We start from the raw sequence: 24,499 nt of genomic DNA, 5'->3' as shown, positions 1-24,499 counted from the left end.
CACAAACATGCACAGAAAACGAGCTGCACATCTACCTAATCCTGCATGGAAAATTCCCTCCATCTCTGAAAGGGGAACCAAGTGAGCATTGTCACACCTGAGGAAATTGCCACTTCCTCCAACTATTGAAAAGTTACCTATGACATATTAGCTGTAAGTTAACAAAGAGAAGATTGCTCCTGTTATATTCCATGTTGCTGTTGGTTTAATTTAGGGTGGGGGTTTTTTTTGGTTTTTGGTTTTTTGTTTGTTTGTTTTGTTTTTAGGTTTCAGTATTTAGTTTGTTCAAGACAATTTGTTTTAAAATATCTCAAACATGGCTCAGATGCAGTAGCTGATCCAACTAAACTAGGCAGCCAGCATAGTTTCTCTACAAAATAAGCCTAGTTTTCATGGAGACTGAAGAAGTTCAACCATGAAACTCTCCATATTATAGGCCTGTGTTGCTTATGAGCAAAACAGGTATGTTTCAATTGAAAGAATAAGCAACATTCCTCATTCCAGGCCTTTCATTCAGTCACTTGCAACTTTAGAGAAAGCAAGCAGCAAGATACAGAAAAACTAGTATGTGTTCATACAAATCAAAGACGCTGGCATCCATAATAGATCCAAATTGAATTAATCTCTGCACGGAATTTTACTTCTAGCATTTAAGTTCTGTCTTCTGACAAATGAATCATTTAGAAATTAAATCATTTCATTTTTTTCATTAGGGAGACCACCGGGTTTTTCAAAATACTAGAGGGTTTTGTAAATAATACAGCATATCTGAACTGTGGAGGAGGTGAGAAAAGTATCAGGCTTGCATGGCAATCACCTTCTATCAGACTTTCACATCTATCACACTGGGGTGCACTCATTTCTCTTCCTCCCATAAGGAGAAATTAGTCATGCAGTGGTCAAGACAGAAGACAGCTACCCTCACCTTCGTAAAAGACATCAGCTGGCACTTCAGGGAATGAATTCTAGAGTCTGTATCCCAACAGAAACGTAAATCAGCACAAGCCGAAAACTTGAGTTAGAAGCCACAAAATCATAACAAGTACACTCACTGCCCTTCTGTCAACAGCAAGCTTTTGCAACCTTCAAAAACACCTGCTAAAATAAAGCCTCCTACTTCCCCACAGCTATTCCCTCACACAATACACCTCTGATTAATAACAGTTTTCTTCTGAAGTAAATTCCTTACTTCCGATCTTTGTCCACAGATGAGAAGAAAGATTTAAAAAAAAGTGGGAATCAGTCCCTATGGAGAATAGACTACAATGCCTGATTGCTTAGACAACACAGAATAACACCAAATATCCACCTTTGCAAAATCCATGGAATACTGGGCAGGAAAAAAACGCTACCTACTTGTCTAAAATCAGCCCAAACTACGGACTTAAAAGGGATTACGAAGGATATGAGTCATGGGGAAGATTTCAGGGAAATTTCACATGAAAAGGAAACCCACAAGCAATTTCGTAGAATTTTCCATGCTCACTGCCCTCCCCCCACACCCTGCTTTTTATTCCTCCTCCATCCCAGAGGCTTGATGGCAGAGGATAGGCCTTGAAATGCTTTTATTTTTCCTGCTGCTAAGGAGAGAGTGAAACAGAAAATAGACCATGTTATGGTCTGATGTCCTGAAGTTTTGTTGGTTGCATCTTTTCATTCAAGCAGTTAAAAAAAAAGTAACAGAACACCCATAATGCTTCACAAACTAGCTGTGACAAGCATTCAAAAAACCACGATTCAGATTACCAACATTCTAAACACATTAGATAACCATTCTACTTTCAGTTTTCAGACATGCTGCCGAGAAATGAATGTCCAGTTTGCATATGTATTCTTTCTCATCCTACGTAAGTGGGCAGGTGAAAAATTCCCAAGCACATTCGTCTTGCAGCTGTGTTTCCAATCGGTTGTAAAGCAAACATGTCAAAGTCCCCATAAGCTCATTTGGAATTGATGTCAGTTCACTCCCTGAAACTTTGAGTCAGCCTCCTACCTTTGCTCCTACTTAGAGTGTCTAACTTCAGCTGGGACAGAACCGCCATCTTCAGATCATCTGGTATGATGCTATCGATTGGTTCTAGGAGAAAAACAATCTGATAACACACCAATGTTTAGAGTTGCCTGCTAAGCAGAGTTGTACAGAGCTGAGGCCATTCACAACTCAGGACTGAAGGAGCTGGGAGGGAACAGAAGCAGTACAGCTGACTTAGACTGCCCATAGGGATATTAGGGATATTCCATACCATATGACATCCAGCAGAAGGAGTTTTGAAGGGGATGGGAGTTCATCTGGCTCTCTTCCACTGCTTGGGGCTAGCTGGGCATTGGTCAGGAGGCAGTGAGCAATTCCTTGTGTGTATCACATGCTATGTATGCATATGTATATACTTGTCATAATTATCATCCTTTCCTTTTCCTCTTAGCAAACAGTTTTATCTCAACCCATGAGTTCTACTTTTATTTTTTCTTCTCCAGTTCTTTCTCCCATCCCACTGGGACTGGGGAGGGGGAAGGAGCAGATAAGTGAGCAAATGACAGTGTGGTGCTGAGCCACTTGCTGGGTAAAACACAGAGAAACCAAAAATTTGGGGGGGAAAAAAAAAAAAAGCCCTACACATGAACAGAGATCCAACAGGCTTTACTCAAGCAAATTAGCCTCTTTCTGCCTTTCTGCTGTCAATATCTTATGTCATCACTTAATTAGAGAAAGAGAAAAGCAAAGTGCTTTACTGTTCTAGGTCAGCATAGCTTTTTCTTTTTTTTTTTTTGTTTTGTTTTTACAGAGAGCACAGCACATTGGAACTTCTCAGAACACAGGTCACAGTGCTCTGCTTGACACAATTCCCTGCTTACACAATTTCAGCCTCTGCAGCTTCTAAACATCCAGTTAGATTTGGTCTGGATTCTGAATAAGGTTGCATTTCTGAATCAAGTTTAACACAAAGAGTTTGCAGGGTAATTTGTCTGAATGTGTTCAAAATAAGAAAAATTGAGTTCTCATGCAAAACATCTGTTTCCAGTAGGCTCACAAAAGGATTTTGCTACTAAAATGATATCATGTTTGTCTCTAAAACAAGCAAAAGCCTTCCATTGAGACCTTCCATGGACTTGAACCAGATTTTTAGCTTTTGCTCTCTTCAAAGAGCAAAAAAACCAGAAACTGTATAAGAAATCTAAATAGAAGCAGCAGCACAGGAATTGAAAAGAGCTTTTTTGACAGACAACGATCCTCAGATTCCAGACTGTCTCAGCTTGGGTGGCTGCTCCTACTGGTTTGGAAATCCCAGTCTGAAAATCAGTGAGCTTCTCAAAAAAAATCCCATAAAGGTTGCAGGTCCCACCATGACTTACATTGAGTGAAATGGTTTCACAGAATAATTACCGACTCTTTGAACGTGTCATGGTGTATTTCATACACAGAGAGAGTGGTGAGGTGCTGGAATAGGTTGCCCAGAAAGGTTGTGGATGCCCCGTCCTTGGAGGTGTTCAAGGCCAGATTGGATGGGGTCCTGGGCAGCCTGGTGTTGTATTAAATGGGGAGGTTGGTGGCCCTGCATGTGGCAGGGGCTTGGAGAATCACGAACCTTGAGGTCCCTTCCAACCCTGGCCATTCTATGATCTGTGACTCTGTGATCAGACTTAAATGGGAGAGAAGGAAAACTATAAGGTACTGTGATTGCCTGCTTTGCCTCAGTCTTTACCAGAAAGGCCCTCAGGATGTGCAGGTCTGAGAGAACAAGCTGAAAGGCTGCAGCACAGAAGATGCACCCTAGATGGAAAAAAATCAGGTTAGGGAATACTTACGCAAGCTGGGCATTTGTAAGCCCATATGGGCTCTGATGGGATGCACCAAGTGCTGAGGGAGTTGGCAGATGTGATAGCAAGGCAACCTATAATCTTTGATCAACCATGGTGACTGGGAGAATTTCCCAAAGATGAGAGAAAAGCAAAGTTCACTCCTATTTTTAAGAATGGGTAAAGAGGTCCTAGGGAACCACAGAAGGTCAATCTCTCCTCAAACTCTGGGAAGCAAAATTATTGACAGCAGGTGAAGGGAGATGGTCCTTCTCCTCTGTTCAACAGCAGTACTGCTGCACCTGGAGTACTGCTGCACAGACATACTGGAGAGAGTTCAAAGAACAGCCATGAAAGCGATGACAGGACTGGAGCATCTTCCCAGTGAGGAAAGGCTGAGAAAGTTGCAACCCTGTAGCCTAGAAAAGAGATGGCGTGGGGGAATCTCATCAGCATCTATAAATACCTTAAGGAAGGGTGCAGAGGGTACGGAAAAAGGCTCTTTTCAGTAGTGCCCAAACAAGACAAGAAGCAATGACTGTTGATATAAAACACATTTGAAAAAAAAAAAAGTTTTCTCTAAACTCTCATAATAGTGAATTCATTGTAAGAATGTAAGTTTAAAAAAAAAAAAAAAAAGAATGACCTGTAGAAAACAGCAACACATTCAATTCCAGACAGTGAAGCTGCAGTCAGTCACCAACATTCCCAGAGTCAGCTGTCCTTGTGACTGCCATTAATGGTTGCCACACACACAACCCAAACAGCTATTTTGTAGTTGCAGAAAATATCCGGATTATTGCTCTAAAAATCTGCTTCCTGTCCCTCTGGCTACTGTTCAGCCTTGGTTTCTGATCCTACTCCTCAGCAGTGGCCCTTGGCACTTCAGTCCTATCAACTCCTCCTGCCCGCATGCCTTCTGCTTTCAGCCCTGTCTCGCTACTCAACACCACCCCCTACATCTCACTCCATACCACATCCAGTCACTCCAGCTTCTGATCACATCACTGAAGCCAGAAGAGGAACAAACAGGTGTAGATCACAAGCTCTCCAGACAGAGGTTCCTGGAGCTTGTATATCACTGTTTTCCAGCTCTCCACCACAGTATTTCATCCCAATCTGTTCTAAATTACAGGGTCTATTCATTCATGCCCCATTTAAGGTTCATCTCAATCAATTAGAAGAAAAGCACCAAGCAGCTAACCGATGCTCTAGCTGCAAGAGTAATGGATGGTATCAAAGAGCAAGCATATGCCTTAAAATTCCCTGCAACTTTAATAGAGAGACCAAGTCTATATCCTTCATTGCTTTGTTCCCTGGCATTTTTGTCACTGCACCTACTGTGAATTAAATCAGATCTGAAAAAGAGTCTGGTTTGTTTTATAGATTCTTTGGGAAGCTCTGTTGTTATTCTGGGACAAGGAAGTAGAGCAACATTTACACAAAACCTGGCAAGAAGTGGCAACACCCTCTTTTCATTTGTTATTTTGGCCCCCACTGCTGATATTTGTGGATTTTTATTCTGGAAAAAGGATAAAGATGAGGAATTGTCTGAGGGAGTGTTTGCGGCTTCCTGCCTTCAGTAAATTGGAAGATTGCCCAGGCTAAAGAAAGGACAGATTCTGTAAATCCTGATCTAATCTGTGTTTAACAGAGTAACATTTATAGAGAATGAGTATTCACAGTGTCTTGACCTAAGATATCTTATATCTTGTATATGATGCTGAAAAAAAAAAAAAATACCAGTGGAAGAAACACAAAAACTACCAAACTGAGGAACAGTAATAACAGGAGCCCACCCAGTGGTATGCCTGCCCATGTCTTGAACCTTCAGAAGAAGGGGCAGGAAGAAAGCCTGCAGTAGGCAGTTATGGCACATGTATTTTATGGTTAGAGATTAATGTCAATAGACTAAGAATACATGTTCTTCTATCCTTCCCAACATTACTCATTCATTAACAGATGGATCTTGTTTTCCATAAGAACAAAGGGATTATGTTTGCTTAAGCAAGATACTTTGAAGCCTTTTTCACTGTTGCTGAGCATCTAAATCTATAAACATAAGTGACTGACAGCAAGCAGACAACTTGCCCATTCAGGGCAACAAAGGTACAAATCCCACCCAGTTTCACTCAACTACCACTAGCAAACAGGTAGGAAGAAGTGAGGAGAGACCCGTGTTGTTAGCTGTGAACAGCACCTCAGATTATGTAAAACAACTTAAAGGCTTCAGGGAACAAACTATAAAAGAAGAGGAAAGAAGAGGAAAAAATTAGACCTTACTTCTAGGATTGGATAATATAATAGAGCAATGGGTGCTCTTGAGAAGCAGCCTCTCCGAGCCAGGAAGATCTTGTTGAACTTGCCAGCAGCAAAACATGCCAAATAAGACTTAATCATCCTTGAACTGCTGGAAGAAGCTTCCAACCAAAACCACAGAAATAGGAAATGCAACTATCAATCATTATTTTATACAACGTATATACTATGCTTCACTTGCACCAAGTTTGACTAAATATATCACTACCTTTAAACAGAAAATGCATGCAGTGCACTAGAAATAGAAATATGTGGATGTGATGTACCCACTATGTGATTTTCTCCTATTTTGAATACACTTATTTTACTTTCCATACAATCATAGAATGGCCTGGGTTGAAAAGGACCATAATAATCACTTGTTTCAACCCCCTGCCATGGTTGGGTTGCCAACCCCTAGACCAGGCTGCCCAGAGAAAATGTTTTTGTAGGTGCTTACCAATTTTGCTGCTCCATTCTTTTTCATTCATGCTTGCTTTATTTTTCTGTTGTTTACTAAAGTAAGAAGACTACAGACAAATATGTTTCTAGAATTTTATACAAAATAGGACTGCATCACTACCGCAATAAACATGCTGATATGAAACGTAGCTGCCATTGTAGCTGAAGAAAAGCAAATGGCAAAGAAGATGACAATGAAATGCGTGGAAGAAAATACCTAAATAAACCCTCCATAATGAAAGAAACTAGGACTAAAAGTCTTCTAAAAATGTCAGCTAGTGGAACTCAATAAAGGTCAGGACACTTTGGAAAGGAGAAGAGAGAAGACTTTCTGTATTTACATTCTTTTGTTCCATAATTCAGTACAATGTATTCTAGGTTACTTTAATCTAAGATGTGACCTTTATTGCCAACATTCACTGTTCATTATCCAAGAAGACCCAATTTTCGCCTGAGGAAGCCAAACTTGTTGAATGTGTAAGTTGTCTAAATCTGCACCTTGCAGGATGCTTACTGATGTCAGCCTTCAAACTCAATACTTAGATGCCAGAAGTTAACCAACATAATTGATTTTCACTATTCTTGCATAAATCAATATAAACAACAGCTGGGAAATGACTTCACATATTTTACAAAGCCTGTAACGTTACTGATCCCACCACTAACAAATGAAAACAGGTGAGGAAAGTGCTTTTGTGCCAAAAAGCAATCTCATTTAACCACAAAAGCGTGCCAAGATAGTCAAATAAAGTACACAGACACGTTTTGAAGTCACTGAATTTACAGGCACAACAAAATCGTGAAAATAAGTGAGCAGCTGAAAATGGGGAGCATTTGTCATTACAAACAAGTCACAAAGATTTCCTTCAACTAATAGAAAGTCATGCTTTCATAGTTTCTAGAACTGTCACTCCCAAAACGAAAGCAAAATCAGGAACGATAAATTGTTTCTGATATCACACATGCTCCTGAAACTTATTTTTTCTGTTGGTGGGTGTTTAACAACCACATTTTCCTGTGTTAAAAGTGCTTCTGTCCTTTCTTACAGTGCAAAACCATTACACAAACAAGAGTACATAGCAAGTGCTTCTTTTTCCTTCCTCCCCCAGGAAGGAAAATTATTTCCTCTGGCAGCCCAGTTTCAACACACAGAAACTGCTCTAACAGCAACAGGTTTAAAAACACCACTTTGGTTCTCAATTCACACCCTTCCTAAGATTTAAAAAGAGGAAAGGAACCTTCTTCCAAAACAACATCCCTTACTTCGCAGCTTATTTTAACTCCTCCGAAGTGGATGAAAGCTTTGAAGGAATTAAAGTAAGTTGCCTTTTATTTTAAAGAGAATCATCTTCCCTCAAGAAGCACCTGTGGGTGATCTCAAATCAATAAAGCTCGTATATCACGTGCACAGTTATCTGCAGCATGCATAGGGGATACAATACGGCAAAGAAAATGAGATTGATTTCACAGAATTATAGAGTTTGCAAGGGACATTTAAGAGATTGAGTCCAATCCCCCTGCTAAAGCAGTTCCATACAGTAGGTCACAGTTAAGTGTCCACACAGGTCTCGAGTATCTCCATAGCAGACGATTCCACAGCTTCTCTGGGCAGCCTGTTCCAGTGCTCCAGCACTCTGACAGTGAAGAACTGCTTCCCTGTGTTAGTATGGAACGTCCATGTTTCGGTTTCTGCTCATTGCCCCTTGTTTTATTGTTGCTCACCACCAAAGAGAGCCAACCCCATCAACTTGACTCCCTCACTTCAGATGTTTATAAACAGTGATAAGATCCACTCTCAGCCTTCTCTTCTCCAGACTGAAGAGTCTCAGGTCTCTCAGCCTCTCCTCATAAGGGAGATGCTCCAGGCCCTTTATCGTCTTTGTGGCCCTCTGCCACACTCTTTCTAGGACATCCCTGTCTTTTTTGAGTTGGTGAGCCCAGAATTGGACACAGTGCTCCATACGAGGCCGCACCGGGGCAGAGCAGAGTGGGGAGGATCACATCCTTTGACTTGCTGCCTATGCTCTTTTTAATGCATCCTAGGACACCACCACAAGGGCACACTGCTGGCTCATGGCCAGCCTGCTGTCCTCCAGAACCCCCAGATCCTTCTCCACAGAGCTCTTCCCCATCAGGTCACCCCTAGCCTGCTCTGCTGCATGCAGTTATTCCTTCCCACATGCAAGGCTCTACATTTGCTTTTGTTGAATTTCATGAGATTTCTCTCTGCCCAATTCTAGTCAGTCCAGGCAGCGTGGCCTTCTGGTGCAGCAGCCACTCCTCCCAGTTTCATACCATCAGCAAACCTGCTGTGAGCAGACTCTATTCCTTCATCCAGGTCACTGATGAAGATGATGAAAAAGACGGGCACTAATGACCATCTGATGACATCATTTCTTCAGATGTCAACATGTTTAATACCTAATATGGCAAAGAAGAAAGCGATCGGTGGTGTCAAAGCAAGAAATCAAGTAGAGAAAAGTTACTCTAGGAAACTCAGCATATACATCCTGGTGTTGTTTCAGAATTCAGTTGAGCAGCTGCTACAAATTCCAACCTGTACATTGCAAAGACATTCAAACCACTCTGGATCCCAAACAAAAATTTCTCTAGCTAACTTGCTGATAAACCAGCAACACTGCAGGTTATGGGGATGGCAAAGCTTTAACAAGCCTTAATGAACCAAACAAAGAAAAAGCTTGCAAAACCAGCTTTGCACGTAACACAGCCTATTAAAAAAAGCTCTCGCAGAAAGTAACAGAACACAGTGAAGGTGTACAGATTAATGGCCTGTGAGTGAAACAGGCGGAATCTTAGATATTATATAGGAAATAAGAAATTTGAAGTGATCTAAAATCTCTAACACCACCACTGCAGGCCTTTTGTACTGCTAACAGATTCTAAGCTTCAAGTCATGTTTGACTGTATTAGTCACTGAGAAAAATGCAATATTTCCTGATACTTCACTGAAATTCTTCAGCCCATCTATAACAAAAATAAATTACAATCCTTTTTAGAAAGAATGTCCTGAAAGAATTCTCTAACAGTTCTTCAGGAACAGTATACATTTAAAATACTTCACATTTTCTGGCTGCAATTCAAAACAACGCAGCTGGGAATCATCTATCAATTGTCCCATAATACTTAAGGTAGACGAATCATTTCTCTTTACAACTTTCCATCTGCAGATTCTCAGATTAAGATATCAAGCACATACATGGAAAATTACATCAAGACATATCATAACTAACCCTTATAAACTGAAAGAAGGTTTTGCTGTACGTTAAGTATAAGAACCAAACCTCCAATTCCAATTACTTCAACACGGCTGCTAGATGCTCTATTAAAGAAAAGCATCTACAACTTGCAACGTTGGTAATGTTATCCAATATGATCATTTATTTTAGTCAATTCTTACTGTGCAGGACAAAGAACAAGTTTACTCTGCAATGATAATATTTTTTTCTGAAGCTCTTTAGAAGCACATAGAAGAGAAACATTTTTCATTAGCAAGGAATGTAAGAGAAACTGTAACTTGGAATCATCTATATGTGTAAAGACGATTACTGCATCCAACAGCTGAAGAAAAGATTCAACTTGTTATCAAATAAGGTAAGCTAGAATGAAACTAAAAATCCCAACTTCATGCCTCACTCATCTCACACAACTCTCATAGCACACATCTCCAACTTACCCAACTGTACAGATATCAGCTTGTGCATCAAGTAAGCTTTGTCTCGTTCTAAATATCATAAAAGACTAAGCGGTATTTAAATCAAGTAAATCACAGTTTATTTTCACATTATAAACTTCATTGTGAAAGCCAACAAGGTGGCTCACTAATTAAACAGTAAAAGCCCATCAGTGCGTAGTGGTTTAGCACTGATTTCCCAATGGAAAGGCATCTCAACCAACATCCTTTATCTTGACTGCAGAGGCATCAGATTGAAACTAGCTTTTTCCTACACAGCCAATACAATTTTGATGATGAATTTTGCAAAGGAGAATTCAAAACATTAACTGATAGATTATAAAAGCTGTTTTCCTATTACTCCTCCTTGGAAAACGAACCACATGCCCAATCATGCATATATAAAACTATTTCACTCTGGACAAAAGCAAAATTTGAAGAAGCAGCTGTATAATTCAAACTGCAGGATCATTTATGATTATTAACTGCTTTATAGAAACAAACTGGAATGTTGTCAGTTTTAAAATCAGCTTAAAGGGTCTGAGGTGTTCAGCACCCATCAGCATCCTATTACTGAACTGTTACCTTTATATAACATTCAGTGAACATCTGGGATATTGAAGCTACATGATCATAGAGTCAGTAAGGTTGGAAAAGACCTCTAAGACCATCTAATCCACCACCCACCTACCTGCCAATAAATATACTGCCCAATAAACCACATCCCTAAGTGCCACAAGTGCCTGTTTTGGGAATGCCAGGTGATTTCCATCACCTATTAGCTGCTACCTGCTCTCTTAAAATAAACTTGTCTTTATGGACACGTGGCTGGATCACCAAAGAGACAACTGAATTTGGCACCATGCTGCAGTGGGGAAGCCAAGTTCAGGTAGAAGTAACTGCTTAACATTCCTACCCTCAAATATCCTATCATCAGGCCAAGGTTGCACACAGTGATGTGGGGCACCAAGCCCTCCGGCCACCAGTGGCAGAATCATCACCATCATTCAACCGAACGCAGAGAAATTACCTAACACCAAAATTAAGGCTGTTCCTTCCCAGCTGGTGTATCTGCCACATCCAAAGCACACTGTTTGAGACCAGTTAACAGGGATAAATTATTTTTAACTTCATTTTCACTTCTCGTAGTACAGGGTTAAAATTAGCCTAAACTACTAAAATCCTAAAAGGAAAAAAAAAAAGAAAAAGCTATTTTTCTCCCTCCATATTATGCTCAAGATATTACAATCTGAATGTGTTACATGTCATCACTTTTTTCACAACAGATGATGTTTGTGCAACTCAAGATCCATAGCACAGAGCATACAAATTGTGCGTGCCTGATCTGGAATGTTCTCAGTCTAATTTTTCAGAGTGTTTGTCACTGTGCATAAATTTAAAGTTACTATTAGCTTCAGCTGTAAAAGCTTTACGTGGCTCATTTTATAGATGTCCAATTTGAAATGTTAGCATTCAATACAAGGATCACAATTAGCATTGCTATTAACAGTAGCTAAGAGTCTCGTTTATCATGTAAAAAGCAAAATCCAATTCTTAAGAGTGGCATTTAACTAAAAAGAACTTTCAGGTGACCATCATCAATCCCTTATTCAATTCAATATACAACATCAAGCACATACAACTAGTAAAATGGGTTCTATAGATCATATGCTTTTAAATGCTTAAGGCATTCATAAAATACAAGCCATTCTCAAAAGTAAGTTTATTAGGCAGAAAGAAAGATAACACATTGATGGAGTTAGGGACAGTTGATTTGTATGAGGAGATGTTAAAAAAAAAAGTAGTCAATGTGTCATTAGCACCTATGTTTTGTTGATATCGTAATGCAGGTTAAATTCACAAATCTAATGCAAAGAGAATTTGTCAAAACAACCAGCTTGAGAAATTTGATTTCATTATTTTCAAGGAATGGAAGAAAGCATTTTGTTCTTCCTGGATTTCCAACAAATAATTATAACGAAGAAGTTGGACAGCTTCAACAAGAAGACCGACCATTTCCATGTGCAATATTTATGCTTTTCTAAAAAAATCACAACTCAACACTTAACGAGGTCACATAACTGTAACACCTAAGCATCCTCTCCAAGGTCTTCATATAAATAAATGACGGAAGCATGATCTGAAGAGGTAACAGCTGTAAGCTCTTCTGCAAGGGAAGATCTGTTATCAACAATCAATGAGAATAAGAACAAAGCTTTGGGTTTAATTACCACTTACAATTCAAACCATTACAGTAACTCTGTGTATTCACTGTACAACTCCTTAAAGCCAGCAGGCTACCCTGGATTAACGAGTAAATCCTATCCCATTTAATATTCCACAAGCCTGGTTCAGGTTTCTTTTATGCGTGCTTCACTATTTCCATGTGGAGAAGCAAAACAATGCCTCCTACTGCTATTAACTGCTCATTAAAAAAACTTCTTTGAATAAAAACTTAATATGATAATTCTGAAATGCAGCCTGGTTTTTTTTTTTCATATAAATTATGTCCATTAAGGAGTATCAATGAAAGCAAACTTAGAATTTGAAGATAATAAAGATAAAGCAAAATGACTCTAAACCTTTTTTCCCCCCTGCGTTAGTTACACTTAAGTTAGAAAACCTCCTTATTCTACATTAGGGAATGACTTACCTACCTAAGGGAACTTCATTCTGAAAAAAATGTGGCTTTTAAGAAGAGATTTAGTTCAGAATAGGCACATATGGAACTTCCCTAACTCCATTCCAGAGCAAAAATAGTTTAAAATGTTTTAATTAATCCACTTTTCCTTGACAAATAGTTCCTTCACAATGTTTCTAATATAACTCAACATTGGCTGCATCTTTCCTGACAGCTGGTATTTCCTTAACAGAGAATGTCTCAAATGGCTTATGTATAACATTCCTTCTAAAATTCATTTCCTTTCTGTGTAAGACGTTAATACAGCAGGAAAAAAAAAAGCAGGAATGTTTCATGCCATGTGGGATATAACAGTTCTAGAGTTTTGCTTTAAATTAGCCCAATAGCTTTTTCTTGGTAGAAATATTATTAATGTGGCTGTAGCTTAACATTTGAAAAAAGGAAAAATACTTGCCCACAGCTTTGCTTCTTTCCAGATCACATTCCAACATGAACTTCATTTTTATGTTCTAGCTCTTCAATACATGCCCAGTGGAAGTCTGACAGTATCATAGGGGAAAGAGGTAAGAATAAAACAATTGTCTTGTTCAGAAGCAAGAGACTGATCAAATAGTTTCCTAACCAGAAAAAGAAGCTCTCAATAACTTTGCTCTAAACATTAAAATCATTCAAGCCACTGAAATGAGAAGAAAAGCACACCACAGTCTTTCCCAAGAGAAGGACAGACACTACAGTCTGACAAAAGATGCAACTCCTATGGGTGGGCCACTCCTCTACATTAACAACAGATCCGCTGTCCTCAAGAGCTGGAGACTTGCAAGAGTTGCACATAGAAGAACTAAGGTCTCACATGCACAGAGCCCTGGAAGTGCTCCTTACAGGATACTGCACACAAACAGAAGCATTTAGTCTAAAGTCATTGCCTACACCACTGAAAGGTTGTAAAAACTTAGCCGAATGCCTGCCACTGCTGTAGCTCTCCAGAAGTCTTTAACTTATTAAGAAATATGTCTTGATAATTTCCTTCCTCCGTCATGCCATAAGGCCATATATTGCTATAAAGCACAGTATTACTCTGACAGATCAGATCATTGTCAGCACTGCACAAAATTTTCATTCTTCAATATTCTGCAGCCTATACAAATTGATGCAGCTACTCTCCATTTGAGGTGGGGTATTTCCCAGCCAACGTGTCCTTTTGTGATTATCTTTGTTACTAACTGCACACATAGAAAAGTGAAATTCAGTTACCAGAAAGCTTCTCTAGAAGTTAAGGTTTGCTTATCTTACATTTATGAATTGGCACACTTCTAAACTTCAGCAAAAGCCCATCCAAAATACGCCCTCCTCAACTAATTCTATATTTCAAGTTACAGTGAGAGGACGGATGCAGGAAGTGCTCTTTCTTTCTAACAGGCCAACACCTTTTAGCACCCTGCTCACAAAAGTAATACCTTTAGTTCTGAAAGCAAGATTCATTCTGCATGCCTTAGCACTTATATCAAAGCCATGGACAAGCAAACGAGCATTGCAGATCTTAACTGAACTTACGGATGCCTTACGCAAAGCTAAAGCAAGAAGAAAAAGCCAAACTTACCACTTCTCTCTGCCACCACCTACATGTAAACAGGACAAGAATCTGAACGCTTTGGGGGCCACAGGAAACAAAGGAATCATTGAATAGTTTAGAGCTTTTATTCTTATGAAAGTATTTGCTACAGCCACTTCAGAAGCTTAGTGCCGTTACACAAGGGCAACGCTTGGCAAAGCTGAAGGCACAGAGAGAGGACAGGCCCTAAGGAAATCATGCTAGCATGTGACTGATGCAATCAAAGCTTACTAAATCCTCTAAACTTTTCATAACGTTTCTTTCATTGATTCAAAATACCTGCTATTAGTGTGTTTTCAGACATGGTTTGCTGCACAAGGGTCTGTGTCTCACATGGTGCTGTTCTGCAGCAGAATAACTCTACTGCAATTACTTTAACAAGAAAAGAATTTTATTTATTTGTCCTGTAAGGAAGAGATAATACAAATACTGCCACAATCTAAATGATATATTATTTATTTGAAGCACTGACTTAAATTTGGGATATTTTTCTTGCTTATTAGAGCCAATAGTGCTCAACATATAGTGCTGTATCCAATGGAGAGGTGCAAAACCAACTGCTCCTCAACATTTAAGAGACCAAGATCCCTCCTTCGGAGTAGTACTGAGATACACAAAGTACAACAACCTGCAATATAACAGAAGCAGAAAACAAAGTCACACAAACGACTGCCCTAAGTAAATCATGGAAATGGATCTCAAAGATACAACCATATATGACAAAATAATGAAGTATTCATCTTGTAACGTACAGCAGACGAATGCAAACACTGGAAATAGTGGAAACTGACAGGGTTTTGTTTAAAACTTGGTATTTGAGTGAGAAAATTCAAACCTGATGCTCCCAATAAAAGAATCCATTTCTCTGAGAAAAGCCGTAACTCTGGGAGACACTCCACTTCCAATGGTCAGAAACAGATGGATGAGTCTGCAGAACACTTTCTGTAAATCACAGTGACAGGTGAGGATTTTTCTAAGGAAGCTACAGTGCAAAACCTATCCATCTCCTGGAGACAGCACAAACTGCAGCGAGTCTGATCTTTTTGTATTTGCTTTTCCTAAAGCACTCCTTCCCAAACTGCAGAAAGATCACACACTCCCAGAACACTATACTCCATCTTCCCAGTTATTTAAAAGAGATTAAACTAGTTCAAACACCCTCTTTCCAAATATGAGGTGTACGTCAATTCCCAGAACATTAATTGTTCCCACTGTCTAATGATGGATTACACATAAGTTCTGTGGCGATATATTTACTTGTAGCAAAGACAAACCTGGGCAAGAAACGTCTAAAACTGTTTTCTCTTTAAAGCAAACCACTGCTCAAGTTGACAGATTTACTGATGTTCTCACATTGAAGGGGGAAATCTGAAAGAAAGGTCCTGTCAAGGCAGGGCACTAAAAGGAAACGACTCGCCTTACTTTACTGGGCTCCACACAATCCTCTGTATGAATTCCGGGTAACAGACCTGGTTATGAGAAAAACCATGGAGCAAAATCCAAAAATATTTATTCCATCTAAGTTTAATAGGATTCAGTGTAACAGGACAAGATGCAGCCGTGAATAAACACAATAAAGTTGCTATTGCTTACTATTGCTGTAATATTATCAGCTTTCTCAAAAAGCACATTCATTACATTCTAGTAGAGTGCAAATAGCAATAACAAAAGAGATGTGACAGCAAATGGAATTAACCATCTGAGCAACACTTATTTTAAAATTAACTATTAGGAAGTAGAAGCAAACTGAAGCCCATAAAGTGAAACATCTGGAAAACTAAGTTTTACACTTCCACGTCCAAACCCGGCCGGTATTTCACTTCTAAATCATTCTCATCAATGGAACAGGGGTCAAAGTCAACCAGCAAGTCTCAGAAAAGCCCACTGTGTTCCCTACAACGGACATCCACGCTACTCACATCTCCCTGTCATGACATTTGCCTTCTGTGAGAGCACATCAAGGGGCAAATCTGAAACGATGGCTGCTGGCAGATCAATACCCTTCATCTCCGTACATGCCTCCTTCTCAACAACCCCCACATCACTTTATTAAAATACATTTGGATAAATACTAAGGGGTATAAGGTTGGCAACAGGTTTTGGTCTTAAATACTTCTCTAGAGATTGAACCTACCAAATTTCTAGCAGCAATTCATGGAGCTGTAATAACCACCTGAGAGTCAATTTTGGCATCAGACTCTTTCTGTACGTCCTCAGAAACAGCAGCAATGTTGAGCACTTCCCACACAAAGCTTAACATCTGCTGCAGACCCATTTACACTTCAGCACACCACCAGAACATGGCACTGACACCTCCTCCGAGGTACAACACGACCCATCTCCAAAACAACACCTGCATTTTACTTTGCTCTGAGGTTGTACCTTGGCTGGGCGCCGAGTGGAATTTACAATGCATTTCCAAACAGTTACCTTTCAACCTTCACAAACACAGCATGAAGTGCTTTCAGTGGTATTAATTACATAAAGAGTACTAGTATCGAGTCATAGTTAGGCAGTCTATAAATGTTTTTAAGTTATAAAAACACTTCAAAAGCATTAATCAGCTTAAAAATATTCACTGCCACATACATCTCTACATATGTTCAATCACATTAGGAGAACACATCTTTTGAAATATGGCTCAAGCTAATTTTAAGCATGGTTGGAAAAGTTTGGCCTACACTGATTAAAACCTATATTTAAACGAAAGGAAAATTTAACCACAGAAACTGTGCTTAGTTTAGAAAAACAAGCATATCACTGCCAAAGCGCTGTCCTAAGTTTAGATTGCTGTCTAACTAAAACATTACAAGAAACTAAAATGGATTTTTAAATGTTTCAAGATGAAACACCCATTGAGTAATTCGCAAGATATCCAATTATCTGCTGAATTCAAACACATAATGCTAATGCTTGATCTGAACAAATGCAGTTTGTAGATTGTTTCTTGTGAGGAAAACGAGCAAATTGATGTTAAAAATCAATAACAGCACTAGATTAAGAGAAACCATAATGAAACCTAAGAGCAAAATTACCAAGTGATGTGGAATTAATTACTCAGACATAAAGAATACTGTTTGAAGGGAGGGGACAGAGTGCTTTGAATCTTCCACTACTGCTTCTGTCCCACTGAGAGCTCAACAAGCTGAATAAAGGTTTCTCAGGTTTTTGAGGGAGGGAAGATTTAGGTTGGATGTCAGGGGGAAGTTCTTTACTATGAGGTGGTGAGGTGCTGGAACAGCTGCCCAGAGAGGTTGTGGATGCCCCGTCTGGTGTTGTATTAAATGGGGAGGTTGGTGGCCCTGCATGTGGCAGGGGGTTGGAGATTCATGATCCTTGAGGTCCCTTCCAACGCTGGCCATTCTGTGATTCTGTTTTCCCCACTTTTAAAACTGCATCAGTGCCATATGAGGTGTTTCGTGGAAACTCCCATGTGAAGCAGGACAGTAATGTTTTCCCCTTTGAATACCAGGGAGGGTCTTCCTAACACATCTGAAAGATCACATGGCATACTCTTCTAACTTCCAATTCATACTTGTATCTGGGCGAAATCGTTATCATACCATCCACACGAGAAGAAAATAATAAAAAAACAACATTCCACACACTCACCTCAGATCTGTATGTTTATGTACAATCACAATTCCAAGTACCTTGAACAGTTATCTCAATCTTGATCTGAGACAACCATCACTAGACTGAACCTCAATCCAGATCCCAGGCAATGAAAGTAACTCCTCACCTATTTAGAACTGATCAGGACTACATATACCTGTGAGAACCAGCACTGCTTATTATTGCTTCTGTTTGGATTAGCAAGAGAAATGAAGTGCTTGCTTTTATTTCTTGTTTTCCTGTAGAAGCCTGGGTGTTCTGCTGCTTTTTTGACTCTTGTAGTTACAACCACGTCAGCTGTTACACTGACTCGGTGAAGGAGCACAGAACAGTCTTTGAGCACATCTGGGGACACAGCAGTTTGTAGGACACTGCCACAATTCACAGACTAATTTTTATAAGAAATTAGAACAGTTCTCAGAGAAGTTGAATCCCTTTCTACAAGCAAAACACGGAAAACCACCTAACTGCTTCATATAGATTCATTGGGCTGCCTATTCATTTAGTCCTACAGCAAACAGATATACATTTATTTTAATCATGAAGAACAGTGAACGCCTTAAGAAGAGCACAAATGCTATGAGCTCAAAGCACTCAAGATTATGCCGTACCATTGAGAATCGCTGGAACTAAAGCATTACTTGCTCTCTTGATACTCAAAAGGACATCAATAGCAGGCTTATATCAAAGGGTGACAAAAAAGACAGCAGCACTCAAGAGTGGAGAAATCTCAGGACCATGAAGTAGCAGCCCAGGAAAGGCATGTTTAAAAGCAGTAAGATTTAAGGAAAAAAAAAAAAAAAAACACCACAGTTTTGCATTCAATGAAATCCCAGAAAAGAATAAATCCACTGTCAGATTAAAAGTAAATTTGTTTTCTCAAACTTGTTAAAAGACAGTGAATGAACTAAGCAGAATAACTGTTTCTGTATTGATCAGAAAGCCTGCCCCCATTCTGTACTTCTAAGCATAAAAGAAACTCCAAAACACAAACTGAATTAAGGATATGCGTATTTTTTTAATAGTAGAACAAGTTCACAAGGAAATGAGCTCAACTTGAAAGAAAAAAATATCTAAAAGAAAAGAGAGAGACGATGTCTAGGCTTAAAGAAGCCTGCTAACGTTTCCCTCTAGCATCTCACTATGCTTGCAGCAGCAACAAGGGCCGTTACAAAGCAGAACTGTCTTCAGGGGTGGTTAATTTTTCAGACAGATCAACAAAAAGGCACATAAAAACAAACTGCAGGCCTTTTCACACACTCAGAAGGGATCCGTTTCAAAAGTCAGTTCTCTAAACGTTCCATTTTCCCCTCTAATAGTTCCAAGCGTTGGCCAACGCACACAGTGCAAACAAGCCAGCTGCCACCAATCCATAACTAATAAAACATCAAACCAAATTTCGCAACTCAGTATCAGATACAGACAGTGGGGAATCTTACCTGCCTGTTCTCAACAGCACAACCTGAAGAAACAAACGAACAATGGGTAACCTAGAAGAGGATCGTCAGTGAAGAGTATGAATTAAGAGAAGAAAAAAGGACAAAGGAAAACAAAGATCACCTGTACACAATCAGCACAAGCCGAGACAAGTATCCTGTGTGTCCCAAGGAGTTGCAGTGGAAGACAGCAAAAGCAATGAGGTGCATGTTCTGGCAAAGCAGGGCGATGTGTGGGGCAGGGGAGATGACAGCCTGCCAGCCAAAGGCAAGACTGGGAAGAAAGAAAATAAATTAAGACTAATAAAGCGAAAATTAGGAAGTTAAATTCCACCAGGAGAAGACTTGGACAGCAGAAGCCAGCAGAAGAACAGGATTTGTGCTTAGGGCAGCTCAGGTGATTAAGAATTTCGTTTGGCATCATTAGAAGTAGCAGCTGAGGAAGCAGAGACTCTGCAGAAACAGATGAAATACATGCCAGTCTCCCACTTGTGAGATTGGAAAAAAGATTTGCTGGATTAAGTAACCTTAATGCTGCTAAAACTCCACGTGAATGTTTTAGTGAACACTTTAATTTTCTTTTCAGATTACTTCTGTGAAAAGAGCAGGGAACTCCACAGAAGTTAAAACTTGCTAAGACTAAGGAGTCAGAACGTACCTGAATCAAGGGTTCTCTGTGTAGCTTCTGTTTGGCTTTTGCAGGAAGACACGATACTGTTCTCCCCTTATGACTCTTGTCCTTAAATTCTAAAAAACACTTTGTAAGGGGTTTCTCTTTTTTTTTTTTCCCCCCCCACAGGAGCTCTTTGGCACACAGAGAATTAATAAGGCTAAAAGTCACTTTGGATTTTTAGTCCTTGCCTTCTTTCCACATATTCCCTACATAGGGCTGGTTTTGGGGGTTTTTTTGTTTGTTTGTTTGTTTTATCCAAACTTTTCAGAAGCTTTGAGTGTAGTCCTTATTCTACTGAAGGAGCAATCTGAGATTTGGTTTTTCAAGGTACAATTGCACCTTGTACTTAACCCACATTAGTGCAAAAGGAGAAAGTTTTCATTCATATGGTACCAAACACTCAATAGAATAACTTCCCACTGACAGAAGGACACCCCCTTGGAACTGTTGGATCGACTGTCCCTGCAACCATCAGACCCTTTACAAAGAAAGCAGCAGTAACCTATAACCTGTGATTCTGAAGGAGAGAGACTATGCTTTTTAGATGCAGCCCACATATCAACCAGTGTATTCACACTTAACTGTACCCTAACTTGCTGAGGAGCTAAAATGACAAGGTTGCCACTGAAGCTTATACTCAGAGCATTAAGAAAATACAATGAAATCTGATAAAAACATCAGCCAACATCTTTCAGCTTTCTGTGTTCAATTTAAGACACACTTTTTAATCCATGTTTCCCCATTTTTATAGTAATAAGAAAAACCATCGCAACCTATGCTACAGCAGAATTAATTTGTGCTTTGATACAGGTTAAAACATTGCTGTGATAATCACTACTGAAAAGTCCATAGGTCCGAAAGCAGAGCGTAGGCGGTGTTTTTGAACCACCTACCACATAGGTAAATGAGTTATGGAGACACTTGCAACCAATAAGCTGCCTGTTACATAAGCATACTCCACTCCATGAATTAGCATAAGTACAGCTTAAAAATAGACCAGTTACAGCCAAACACTGTATCACAATCAATATACATAAGCAGCAAAATGAGCTAGCACACACTGCTTAACTCCAGCACTCAGGTCTCAGCAGGCAGTTATGTTCCACGTGGTTTGACTGCCAGAGCCTTCTTTGGATCCCCATCCTACTTTAGGGACCATTCAGGTCAAAGTTCAGCTTTACTACAGAGTGAACAGAGCTGAGATAGCAGCACATGAGCCAGCAGTGCTGACAGAAGTGACAAGAGGCGCAGTAACTACAGCAAAGCATTCAGCTACAGCTGGCAAATCCTGACTGACTTCTTCACACACACAAGTCAGCAAGAGACTGCACTGCCTCCAAAAGAGAAAGCACCAAGGAACAGACCACAACAGGAATCCTCCATTTATTCCTCTATGTAACAAACATAACAATCCCGAAAGCAAGGCTTCTCACACAGAGAACGTATTTCCAGAGAAGCTCAAGCACTTCACTTCAGCACTCCCCGCCCGGCATCTCCACAACGCGGCCCCGCCCGCGGAGAAGCGGGATGCAGGTGACAGGCCGGCACGCCGCACCTCGGCCATAAGAAGCCGGCCTGCCCGCTGCTCGACCAGTAACCAGGCCCAGAGCTCCGGCACGCCCCGACCGAAGGCTCCCCGGAGCCCGCCCTCACCTGAAAAGGGGCAGCTCAGCGGCGGGAGGCTCCCGCCTCGCTCACGGAACCGCCGCCCCGCCGAGCGCGGCCACAACGGCGCCCAGCGCCGCCATGGCCACGGCCGCCATATTCCCGCTGCCAGCGGCGACCTCTGACCCCCAATCCTTCCGGTCACGGCCGTCAAGCCGTTGTTATGGCGCCGCTCCCGGCCTCGGCCGGCCTTAAAGGGGCAGCGCGCCCCCCCGAAGCCCTGCTGGCCGCTCCTGGACTCGGGCAGCGCGGATTTAACGTAGAGACGCGACACGGCGCAGCGCTTACAGCTCAGCCGTGTGCCGTCCTCGTGAGCAACGGTTTGATCGAAATGATAGGAATTCGCATTGCAAAATCTGTCCTGCCGCTGCCAGGCCTTTCCCCAAAAAGCCGGGCAGCTCGGCTGGGACTCCCAGCCCCTCCAGGGTGACCGGTCAGTGGGTGTAGGGCTGCAATGAACGGCGATAAACAAAACAGAAACAACAAGCATTCCTCTGAACTTTGCTGTTAGCTTAAAAAGGACGATGGCTAATCAGCCACTGAGTGCCGTATGGTGGGCAAAAAGCTGTGCTACTGCTAATGACAGATTTTATCATCAAATAATCTGCCAAGAGCCAAAGCAGCAGCAAAGGGCCACGGAATGATTTCCATCGTTACGAGAGCAGGGCTGGGGGTGGTTGCCCTGAACTCTCTCTGAAGCTGGCAATATTTCAGTTTCTATTGCACCGAACTTTACTGCTGCTCAGTTAGTCATTTTATACACTTTCTGCATATGTGTTTTTATAAGGTAAACGGATCTGGTGAAACCTCCCCAACCCAAGAAGGAAAACTCCAGGAGTTTTCAAGTGAAGTTTTATGCTGTGTTAGACCAAATGGAACGTGTCCAACTCCACGGATGAGCTGCATTAGGGCCAACGTGACCTGGGCTCTCCATCTGACCTCCCCAGCCATTTTGTGTGCACAGCAAACAAATCCCTTGGAAAACCTTCTACAAAGCACAAATGCCAGGGCAAAACCTGAGCCTGTAATCAAAGTCTGGCTCTTCGTATTCGTAGCGCAGGGAAACCATGGCTCTTCATAAGCCTGATAAACTAGTAATGGGTAAAAATGCCTATGACTTAATGTCATAGGATGAAGTTCTCTGTGAATAAACCCATGCTAAAATGGGTTAATAACATTTTGAAATAGATTTGGTAATTAAGCAAGTCTTTTTCACACACCGGCAATTAATGCTTTGCAGAAAAGGAGCCCAGACACTTACCATCTTGCTCTGTCATTGTGGCTCTGGACAAATGGCCCTTCTGCCTCTTGTAGTGTAGGAATAATGACACTTTCTCCTGGAAGTGCTATCAGAAGATACTAATTAATATTCATAATTTGATATAAGAAAATGTGAAACATTATACAGCTTTGCTTGTTACAGTGCAAAACACTTAGCTATACGAATATTTCCAGGTAAGACATTTTACTTATGCCTGTGGAGAAAACAATTTGTTAAGACAGATTATAACACGCAATTGCATTCCTGTTTTCCTCAAGGACCTCATTCTGTGTAGTTTGTAGAGGCATCATTTTGTCATTGAAGTGCAGTCTCCTGTAAGGAAGAACATTGCTCTTTTCAGCTATTCACCACAGCACTCTACTAGAAAATGCCTGGAATTGCATTTCCAGCCACAGCTACATAGGCATTGTATATAAGCCCTTGAACTTCTCTGAGGTGAGTTAACATAGCCATTTTGTTAGAAAGCAAATAGTCTACTTGAATCTATACATGCAGTCATAATGCCCCTACAGTTTTTGTGAAAGTGGAAAGTACGATTTCTACAGCCAAAGACAACAGTGAGGGGAAGAAAAGAATGTTCAGTATTCAGCAAAAAGAAAGAATCTGGCTGACTGGAAATGTATGCACATTTTAAAAGGCCTTGTTAAAATAATATTAGGTACTGGTTTTACCTCCGCAAAAATAATGCTGTTTGAAGCTGTAGTCAAGCTTTTGACATGTTTGAAATAAAACAACTTAGATTTAATTTAGGCCCAAAACAGTTCCTGTGTGGAGAGCTGGCAGTAAGGAGGCCTGATTTCTGACATATTTATTCCCTGCATCCCTCAGCTCACCTCCTTCCCTACTACATTGATTTCATCTCTTCCCCACACCATGATCAACAACCCCGCTAGGTAAAAAGTGGTAGGTATAGGTTGGCCAGAATGTACCAGCTGCCAAGAACAATAATGATGTTTTCTCACTGGGAGCACAAGTTTGTTTCTTTCTCCTCTGGGATGCTGTCGGTATTAACAAATCTTCTAGGAAGGTAATTGTTTCTGAAACCACTGCTCTTCCATCAAACCTGACAGAAATTTGTCTCTCAAGCTATTGGAGGAGGACTCGCAGCCAAGCTAAAAGCTAGCATGGCTGAAAAAGAAAAAAAAAAAAAGAGAGAGAGAGAGAGAGAAATTAACTGTAGAATCAATGAAAATCTTTTTGGATGGGGTTGGAATTAAAAATGATTCAGACTTTGTAGTTGGGCAACACCTGAAAAGTAGAAAGTGAAAAGAGGTGAGGCAAGCTATCATCCATCCACTGATAGGGCTTGGAAATGTATAGATGAAGAGGTAA

At 40.5% G+C, this 24,499-nt stretch overlaps 1 protein-coding gene across 1 annotated transcript in view; it reads right to left on the bottom strand.

The window, feature by feature from the left end:
* LCLAT1 (lysocardiolipin acyltransferase 1) overlaps positions 1–22,099 on the bottom strand; it is a 106,860-nt gene extending 84,761 nt beyond the window's left edge. The window contains 1 exon segment of the mRNA XM_085218868.1: positions 21,874–22,099. The gene's annotated coding sequence lies outside the window, so the exon portion shown is untranslated.
* Between the last annotated feature and the right edge of the window lie 2,400 nt (positions 22,100–24,499).

This window comes from Meleagris gallopavo, chromosome 2 (assembly GCF_905368555.1).
Source record: "Meleagris gallopavo chromosome 2, MGAL_WU_HG_1.1, whole genome shotgun sequence".
Lineage (NCBI taxonomy): Eukaryota > Metazoa > Chordata > Aves > Galliformes > Phasianidae > Meleagris > Meleagris gallopavo.
The sequence above is the reverse complement of the archived record's forward strand: the minus strand, read 5'-3'. Positions and strand labels throughout refer to the sequence as shown.